Raw genomic sequence first — 9,916 nt, forward strand, 5'->3', positions numbered from 1 at the left:
GGGGAGCTCCAAATACTGCTGTAGAAAAGGTGGTAAAAGCCAGAAATGGATTATACAGAAAGAGAAGCATAAAACCTTTCCTCACCAATCGCCTGCTTATTCCCTATCCTGCAGGGGTCCCAGCAGTCAGACCCCTACAATTCACCTGGTTCTCCTCTATCCTGCAGGGGTCACAGCCAGTGTCGGACTGGGCCCCCCAGCTTTAGAACCTGCACTAACACTGACTGACATGTCGTTTCTCACTGGTTCTTCATTGGTTGGCCCCAGATACCCCAGTCCGACACTGGTCCCAGCAGTCAGACCCTCACTAATCACCTAGTTATCCTCTATTCTGAAGGTCCCTGCAGTCGGACCCACACTAATCACCTACTTATCCTCTATTCTGTGGAGGTCCCAGCAGTTATACCCTCACTAATCACCTACTTATCCTCTATTCTGTGGAGGTCCCAGCAGTTATACCCTCACTAATCACCTAGTTATCCCCTATTCTGTGGAGGTCCCAGCAGTTATACCCCCACTAATCACCTAGTTATCCCCTATTCTGTGGAGGTCCCAGCAGTTATACCCCCACCAATCACCTAGTTATCCCCTATTCTGTGGAGGTCCCAGCAGTAACACCATCACCAAACACCTAGTTATCTTCTATCCTACAGGGGTCCCAGCAGTCAGACCCTCACTAATCACCTAGTTATCCTCTATCCTGAAGGTCCCTGCAGTCGGACCCACACTAATCCCCTACATATTCTCTATTCTATGGAGGTCCCAGCAGTCATACTCCCACCAATCACCTATTTATTCCCTATTCTGTGGAGGTCCTAGCAGTCACACCCTGCCAATCACCTAGTTATCTTCTACCCTACAGGGGTCCCAGCCGTCACACACTCACTAATCACCTAGTTATCCTCTATCCTGAAGGTCCCTGCAGTCGGACCCACACTTATCACCTACTTATCCTCTATTCTGTGGAGGTCCCAGCAGTCATACCCCCACCAGTCACCTAGTTATCCCCTATTCTGTGGAGGTCCCAGCAGTCACACCATCGCCAATCACCTAGTTATCTTCTATCCTACAGGGGTCCCAGCAGTCGGAACCTCACTAATTACTTAGGTATCCCCTATTCTGTGGAGGTCCCAGCAGTCATACCATCGCCAATCACCTAGTTATCTTCTATCATGGAGGGGTAACAGCAAATCGGACCCTCACTAATCACCTAGTTATCCTCTATCCCTGCAGGGGTCCCAGCCAGTGTTGGACTGGCCCACCAGAGGACTGGAGAATCCTCCGGTGGGCCCCCAGCTTTGGAACCTGCACTAACACTGACTGACACGTCGTTTCTCACTGGTTCTTCATTGGTGGGACTGGGGTACCTGGGACCAGTGGCGGATTATAATGTGGGCGGTTTGGGCGGCCACCCACATTATAATGCCGCCCGGGAGGCCCCCTTCCCCTCGCCACTGTACTCTTGTGACCGCAAGCATTGTTTCGCTTGTGGTCACAAGAATCTCCGGCTGCCTCCGGCTGATGCGCGGCTGCCGGGGGTGTCCCGTCCTCTCCCCGGCAGCGCGCGCATCACACAGCTCCTAGTGCCGCCTGGGGCCCTGACTTCCGGTACTGGGAGCGCACGTTAGAGACGCTCTGTTAGCTGCACATCAGCCGGAGGCAGCAGAAGGAGAGAGGATCGACGGGGGAACGCGGGGTAGGTGAGTTGTATTTTGTTATTTTTGTGTTATTTACTGACTGGGGGGGCATCTATAAAGGTGAGAAGAGGGGGACCATCTATAAAGGGGGGAAAGAGGGGGACCATCTATAAAGGGAGGGGGGAGAGGGGGACACCATCTATAAAGGGAGGGGGGAGAGGGGGACACCATCTAAAAGGGAGGGCAGAGGGGGACCTTCAATAAGGGAGGGGGGAGAGGGGGACCATCTATAAAGGGGGGAAAGAGGGAGACCATCTATAAGGGAGGGGGGCCATCTATAAAGGGGGGAAAGAAGGGGACCATCTATAAGGAAGGGGGGAGAGGGGGGCCATCTATAAAGGGGGGAAAGAGGGGGACCATCTATAAAGGGGAGAAGAGGGGGGGACCATCTATAAAGGGGGAAAGAGGGGGACCATCTATAAAGGGGGGAAAGAGGGAGATTATCTATAAAGGGGGAAAGAGGGGGACCATCTATAAAGGGGGGAAAGAGGGGCCATCTATAAAGGGGGAAAGAGGGGGACCATCTATAAGGGTGGGGGGAGAGGGGGACCATCTATAAGGGTGGGGGGAGAGGGGGACCATCTATAAGGGTGGGGGGAGAGGGGGACCATCTATAAGGGTGGGGGGAGAGGGGGACCATCTATAAGGGTGGGGGGAGAGGGGGACCATCTATAAGGGTGGGGGGAGAGGTGGACCATCTATAAGGGTGGGGGGAGAGGGGGACCATCTATAAGGGTGGGGGGGAGAGGGGGACCATCTATAAGGGTGGGGGGAGAGGGGGACCATCTATAAGGGAGGGGGGAGAGGGGGACCATCTATAAGGGTGGGGGGAGAGGGGGACCATCTATAAGGGTGGGGGGAGAGGGGGACCATCTATAAGGGTGGGGGAGAGGGGGACCATCTATAAAGGGGGGAAACAGGGGGACCATCTATAAGGGAGGGGGGAAAGAGGGGGACCATCTATAAGGGAGGGGGGAGAGGGGGACCATCTATAAAGGGGGGAAAGAGGGGGACCATCTATAAAGGGGGAAAGAGGGGGACCATCTATAAGGGGGGAAAGAGGGGGACCATCTATAAGGGAGGGGGGAGAGGGGGACCATCTATAAGGGAGGGGGGAGAGGGGGACCATCTATAAAGGGGGGAAAGAGGGGGACCATCTATACAGGGGAAAGAGGGGGACCATCAATAAAGGGGGGAAAGAGGGGGCCATCTATAAAGGGGGAAAGAGGGGGACCATCTATAAGGGTGGGGGGAGAGGGGGACCATCTATAAGGGTGGGGGGAGAGGGGGACCATCTATAAGGGTGGGGGGAGAGGGGGACCATCTATAAGGGAGGGGGGAAAGAGGGGGACCATCTATAAGGGAGGGGGGAAAGAGGGGGACCATCTATAAGGGAGGGGGAGAGGGGGACCATCTATAAAGGGGGGAAAGAGGGGGACCATCTAAAAAGGGGGGAAAGAGGGGGACCATCTATAAAGGGGGGAAAGAGGGGGGCCATCTATAAGGGGGGAAAGAGGGGGACCATCTATAAGGAAGGGGGGAGAGGGGGACCATCTATAAGGGAGGGGGGAGAGGGGGACCATCTATAAAGGGGGGAAAGAGGGGGACCATCTATAAAGGGGGGAAAGAGGGGGACCATCTATACAGGGGAAAGAGGGGGATCATCTATAAAGGGGGGAAAGAGGGGGACCATCTATAAAGGGGGAAAGAGGGGGACTATCTATAAAAAGGGAAAAAGGGGGACTATCTATAAAGGGGGAAAAAGGGGGACCATCTATAGAGGGGGAAAGAGGGGGACCATCTATAAGGGGGGAAAGAGGGGGACCATCTATAAGGGGGGAAAAGAGGAGGACCATCTATAGAGGGGGAAAGAGAGGGACCATCTATAGAGGGGGAAAGAGGGGGACCATCTATAGAAGGGGACCATCTATAAGGGGGGAAAGAGGGGGACCATCTATAGAGGGGGAAAGAGGGGGACCATCTATAAGGGGGGAAAGAGGGGGACCATCTATAGGGGGGGAAAGAGGGGGACCATCTATAAGGGGGGAAAAGAGGGGGACCATCTATAGAGGGGGAAAGAGGGGGACCATCTATAGAGGGGGAAAGAGGGGGACCATCTATAGAGGGGGAAAGAGGGGGACCATCTATAGAGGGGGACCATCTATAGAGGGGGAAAGAGGGAGACCATCTATAAAGGGGAAAGAGGAGGACAATCTATAAAGGGGGGAAAGAGGGGGACCATCTATAAGGGGGGAAAGAGGGGGACCATCTATAAGGGGGGAAAGAGGGGGACCATCTATAAAGTGGGAAAGAGGGGGGCCATCTATAGAGGGGGAAAGAGGGGGGACCATCTATAAAGGGGGAAAGAGGGGGACCATTTATAAGGGTGGGGGGAGAGGGGGACCATCTATAAGGGTGGGGGGAGAGGGGGACCATCTATAAGGGTGGGGGGGAGAGGGGGACCATCTATAAGGGTGGGGGGAGAGGGGGACCATCTATAAGGGTGGGGGGAGAGAGGAACCATCTATAAGGGTGGGGGAAGAAAGGGACCATCTATAAGGGTGGGGGGAGAGGGGACCATCTATAAAGGGGGGAAAGAGGGGGACCATCTATAAGGGAGGGGGGAAAGAGGGGGACCATCTATAAGGGAGGGGGGAGAGGGGGACCATCTATAAAGGGGGGAAAGAGGGGGACCACCTATAAAGGGGGGAAAGAGGGGGACCATCTATAAAGGGGGAAAGAGGGGGACCATCTATAAGGGGGGAAAGAGGGGGACCATCTATAAGGGAGGGGGGAAAGAGGGGGACCATCTATAAGGGAGGGGGGAGAGGGGGACCATCTATAAAGGGGGGAAAGAGGGGGACCATCTATACAGGGGAAAGAGGGGGACCATCTATAAAGGGGGGAAAGAGGGGGCCATCTATAAAGGAGGAAAGAGGGGGACCATCTATAAGGGTGGGGGGAGAGGGGGACCATCTATAAGGGTGGGGGGAGAGGGGGACCATCTATAAGGGTGGGGGGAGAGGGGAACCATCTATAAGGGTGGGGGGAGAGGGGGACCATCTATAAGGGTGGGGGGAGAGGGGGACCATCTATAAGGGTGGGGGGAGAGGGGGACCATCTATAAGGGAGGGGGGAAAGAGGGGGACCATCTATAAGGGAGGGGGGAAAGAGGGGGACCATCTATAAGAGAGGGGGGAGAGGGGGACCATCTATAAAGGGGGGAAAGAGGTGGACCATCTAAAAAGGGGGGAAAGAGGGGGACCATCTATAAAGGGGGGAAAGAGGGGGACCATCTATAAAGGGGGAAAGAGGGGGGCCATCTATAAGGGGGGAAAGAGGGGGACCATCTATAAGGGAGGGGGGAGAGGGGGACCATCTATAAAGGGGGGAAAGAGGGGGACCATCTATAAAGGGGGGAAAGAGGGGGACCATCTATACAGGGGAAAGAGGGGGACCATCTATAAAGGGGGAAAGAGGGGGACTATCTATAAAGGGGGAAAAAGGGGGACCATCTATAGAGGGGGAAAGAGGGGGACCATCTATAAGGGGGGAAAAGAGGGGGACCATCTATAAGGGGGGGAAAAGAGGGGGACCATCTATAGAGGGGGAAAGAGGGGGACCATCTATAGAGGGGGACCATCTATAAGGGGGGAAAGAGGGGGACAATCTATAGAGGGGGAAAGAGGGGGACCATCTATAAGGGGGAAAAAGAGGGGGACCATCTATAGAGGGGGAAAGAGGGGGACCATCTATAGAGGGGGACCATCTATAGAGGGGGAAAGAGGGGGACCATCTATAGAGGGGGACCATCTATAGAGGGGGAAAGAGGGAGACCATCTATAAAGGGGAAAGAGGAGGACAATCTATAAAGGGGGGAAAGAGGGGGACCATCTATGAGGGGGGAAAGAGGGGGACCATCTATAAGGGGGGAAAGAGGGGGACCATCTATAAGGAGGGAAAGAGGGGGACCATCTATAAAGTGGGAAAGAGGGGGGCCATCTATAGAGGGGGAAAGAGGGGGGACCATCTATAAAGGGGGAAAGAGGGGGACCATCTATAAAGGGGAGAAGAGGGAAGAGGGGGACCATCTATAAGGGGGAAAGAGGGAAGAGGGGGACCATCTATAAGGGGGGAAAGAGGGGGACCATCTATAAGGGGGGAAAGAGGGGGACCATGTATAAAGGGGAGAAGAGGGGGACCATCTATAAGGGGGGAAAGAGGGGGACCATGTATAAAGGGGGAAAGAGGGGGACCATCTATAAAGGGGGAAAGAGGGGGACCATCTATAAGGGGGGAAAGAGGGGGACAATCTATAGAGGGGGAAAGAGGGGGACCATCTATAGAGGGGGAAAGAGGGGGACAATCTATAGAGGGGGAAAGAGGGAGACCATCTATAAAGGGGGACCATCTCCTATAGGATTAGCACCCTCCTCTCCTGACATCCTCTGTGCTGCTGGGACCTCCCCTATAGATCAGCACCCTCCTCTCCTGACATCCTCTGTGCTGCTGTGACCCTGGGGGGGGGGGGCAACATCAGGGGACCAAGTGAGGTGGCAATATGTTTATGGGGTGCAGCGGAGGTGGGGTGGACAATGCTTACTGGGGGTACCATCTATACAGGGGAAAGAGGGGGGACCATCTATAAGGGGAGAAAGAGGGAGACCATCTATAAAGGGGGAAAGAGGGGGACCATCTATAGAGGGGGAAAGAGGGGGACCATCTATAGAGGGGGAAAGAGGGGGACCATCTATAGAGGGGGAAAGAGGGGGACCATCTATAGAGGGGGACCATCTATAAGGGGGGAAAGAGGAGGACCATCTATAAAGGGGGAAAAGAGGGGGACCATCTATAAGGGGGGAAAAGAGGGGGACCATCTATAGAGGGGGAAAGGGGGGACCATCTATAGAGGGGGAAAGAGGGGGACCATGTATAAAGGGGAGAAGAGGGGGACCATGTATAAAGGGGAGAAGAGGGGGACCATTTATAAGGGGGGAAAGAGGGGGACCATTTATAAGGGGGGAAAGAGGGGGACCATCTATAAGGGGGGAAAGAGGGGGACCATCTATAAAAGGGGAAAGAGGGGGACCATCTATAAAGGGGGAAAGAGGGGGACCATCTATAAGGGGGGAACCATCTATAAGGTGGGAAAGAGGGGGACCATCTATAAGGGGGGAAAGAGGGGGACAATCTATAAAGGGGGACCATCTCCTATAGGATTAGCACCCTCTTCTCCTGACATCTTCTGTGCTGCTGGGACCTCCCCTATAGATCAGCACCCTCCTCTCCTGACATCCTCTGTGCTGCTGTGACCTCTCCTATAAGATCAGCACCCTCTTCTCCTGACATCCTCTGTGCTGCTGTGACCCTGGGGGGGCAACATCAGGGGACCAGGTGAGGTGGCAATATGGTTATGGGGTGCAGCGGAGGTGGGGTGGACAATGCTTACTGGGGGTAGCAGCAAGGGAGCAAACATGTTTATTGGGGCCAGCAGGGAGGGGAGGCAGGCAGTGTTTATTGGGGACAGTGGGGGGGGGGGGGGGCGCAGTAGCGGATTATAATATGGGCGAATTGACTGGGGGGGGGGGGGGGGCAGGTTGGGTGGACAGCCCGGGGCCCAGGGTACATTTAATCCGCCACTGCCTGGGACCACCAACGAAACCAATCTTGGGGGCCACCAATCAAGAACTAGAGAAGGATTTATATCATATTACCACCACACTGTCACTAGCCAAATCCAGTAAACCAGCACCAAAAATACAAGTATATAAAGAGACATATCACCATACCATGACCACTACCATGCAATCACATAGTGACGAATACTACCATATGATTACTAATTAACATCCACTATACAAAGGCCAGTGCCGCGCCCCCCCCCCCCAATACACAATTACCTATATAGAGGTAGATATGAATGGTACACAAGCACACTCTATATACTCTGCACACCATATATGTGATTACAGTGCAGTTCCGTCCAGTAACTCACAGGGGTTGTTCTCTCTGATCAGTCACTTACTTTTCCCTTTTAGGTCACACTGTCTACCAAGGAAATTAAGTGATTTTAGAGTGGAAAGAAGACACAGACAAGGTTTATACAGGTATATATCGAATGTGCACCATCTAAGCCACACATAAGGGGGTTAGACAATATTAAATGTGTGTGGGCCAAAGATAGCACGTTAATCTAATGGGTTAAGCCGCTGGAAAGACCTCATAAACGTTCCCATGTGCCAGATGTGCTGGTAGACTTGATAATAGCGCAGAAGCAATGTCCTTAAAGCCTTTACTGATGAAAGTGTGTAAAATAGTAAACATTATACTTCCCTCTCCAGGTTCCCAGAGTCCTCCTGCTTGTTACAAGCGTTCCCCACTCACCCTGATGTTGGCAGACTCTGAAGTGAGAGGCCGGTCAGCCAATTACTGGCCGAGACAGGATGGCGCTGCAGCCAGTGATTGGCTGAGCGGTCTTTCACTACACAGGCATGTTAGGAAGTGTCAGGGGCATCTACACTGAAATTAAAGGGCTTATGCAGCGCTACAAAAACATGGCCACTTTTCCCCTACTGTTGTCTCCAGATTGCATGGGGTTTTGAAATTCAGTTCCATTGAAGTAAATGGAGCTTAATTGCAAACTGCACCTGAACTACAGACAACAGTAGGGGGAAAAGGGGCCATGTTTTTGTAGCGCTGGATAGCTCCTTTCATGGGAAATTGGCCAGCAGTGCACACAGAGTATATACATAATTCACTACAAACGTCAAAATGCAAAAAATGGACGTTATTTTTCACCTGTACAGACGTAGTTTTATTTTCACTGAAAATTACAGCAGTGTTCTGGTATTATTTTACTGTGTGTAAACACAGCCAAAAGCTAATATGTATGTATGCCTCTTCTAGTACTTGATATTCCATTATTCTATTGGGGGGAGGGAAGAGGTATAACTTATTCTGTAACAGGTTACACTGGTCAACAAATTTTCAAAAGTTGTTTGGTTCAGAAATAAAATTAGCCATTTCTTAATGATTTTTTATGTGCTGAATTCAAATATTACAAGAAAAATGTTAATTGGCTCCAGTTTCTATGATATGGCAGAGTTCTCATGTTACTGTTTTGTGAATTGTATAGAATACAGTATAATAGCCTACATATTTATTACTTCTGCAACCATAAGAAAGCAAGTTTACTGTTCATAAACTTTTGAAATATATTCATAGGAAACTTAGTTCTATCTGAAATCAACTACAATTTACAGGCATATCCAAGAATTTTTACAAATTAATTATGTTTATTGAACTCTGGAATGTAGGTCCTTATTCAATGGCTTCTCGGTGCACTTACACATGTCTTTTGTATTCATACATGGGATTGTCTCTGATAACTGCCCAACAGTAATCTGCAAGCATTGATGGGTTCCATTTACCACAACACCTTAGGCTAGGTTCTCACTGCGTTTTTGCAATCCGTTTTTTTCATCCATTTTTTGCAAAAAACGGATGAATTTGTGTTCATCCGTTTTGATCCGTTTTTCCATTGACTTCCATTATAAAAAAAATAAATAATGGAAGTAAATGGTAAAGCAGATCAAAACGGATGCACACAAGTGCATCTGTTTTTTTCATCCGTTTTTAGCAAAAAACGGATGAAAAACACAGATAGCAAAAACGCAGTGTGAACCTAGCCTTTACCATAACTATTGGTCATTCTAAGATGATGCAATATACCAGTTGATGATGCAATACTGATGATTCAAACTTTTCCTAGTATTTTATCACAGGCTGTGAGAAGTATAGAAAGTACATCTATATCTTGAAAATTAGAGCCAATTTCAAAATTTGAACATCATTTTCGATCTCAGCATCCCAAAATTAGTTGAGTTCAACTGTTTTCATGTCGGAACCTTTTTGGCTGTTGACCAGCACTCAAAATTACAACAGTGTTCTGGTATTATTTCACTGTGTGTAAACACAGCCTAAAGCTAATATGTATTAGTACTTGATATTCCATTATTCTATTGGGGGGAGGGAAGAGGTATAGCTTATTCTGTAACAGGTTATCGGTCTCCTGTTTTGAGTGAATATGTATAAAATGACCGATCATGATGTAGTGTCTCTAGTATACATAGCATTTCAAAGAACCCCAACCTTGCCTTTGAAAGGCAGACAGATGACTAGACACAAAGCTTATTAGTGACTATAAAATAACACTCAGA

This window comes from Dendropsophus ebraccatus, chromosome 2 (assembly GCF_027789765.1).
Source record: "Dendropsophus ebraccatus isolate aDenEbr1 chromosome 2, aDenEbr1.pat, whole genome shotgun sequence".
NCBI lineage: Eukaryota > Metazoa > Chordata > Amphibia > Anura > Hylidae > Dendropsophus > Dendropsophus ebraccatus.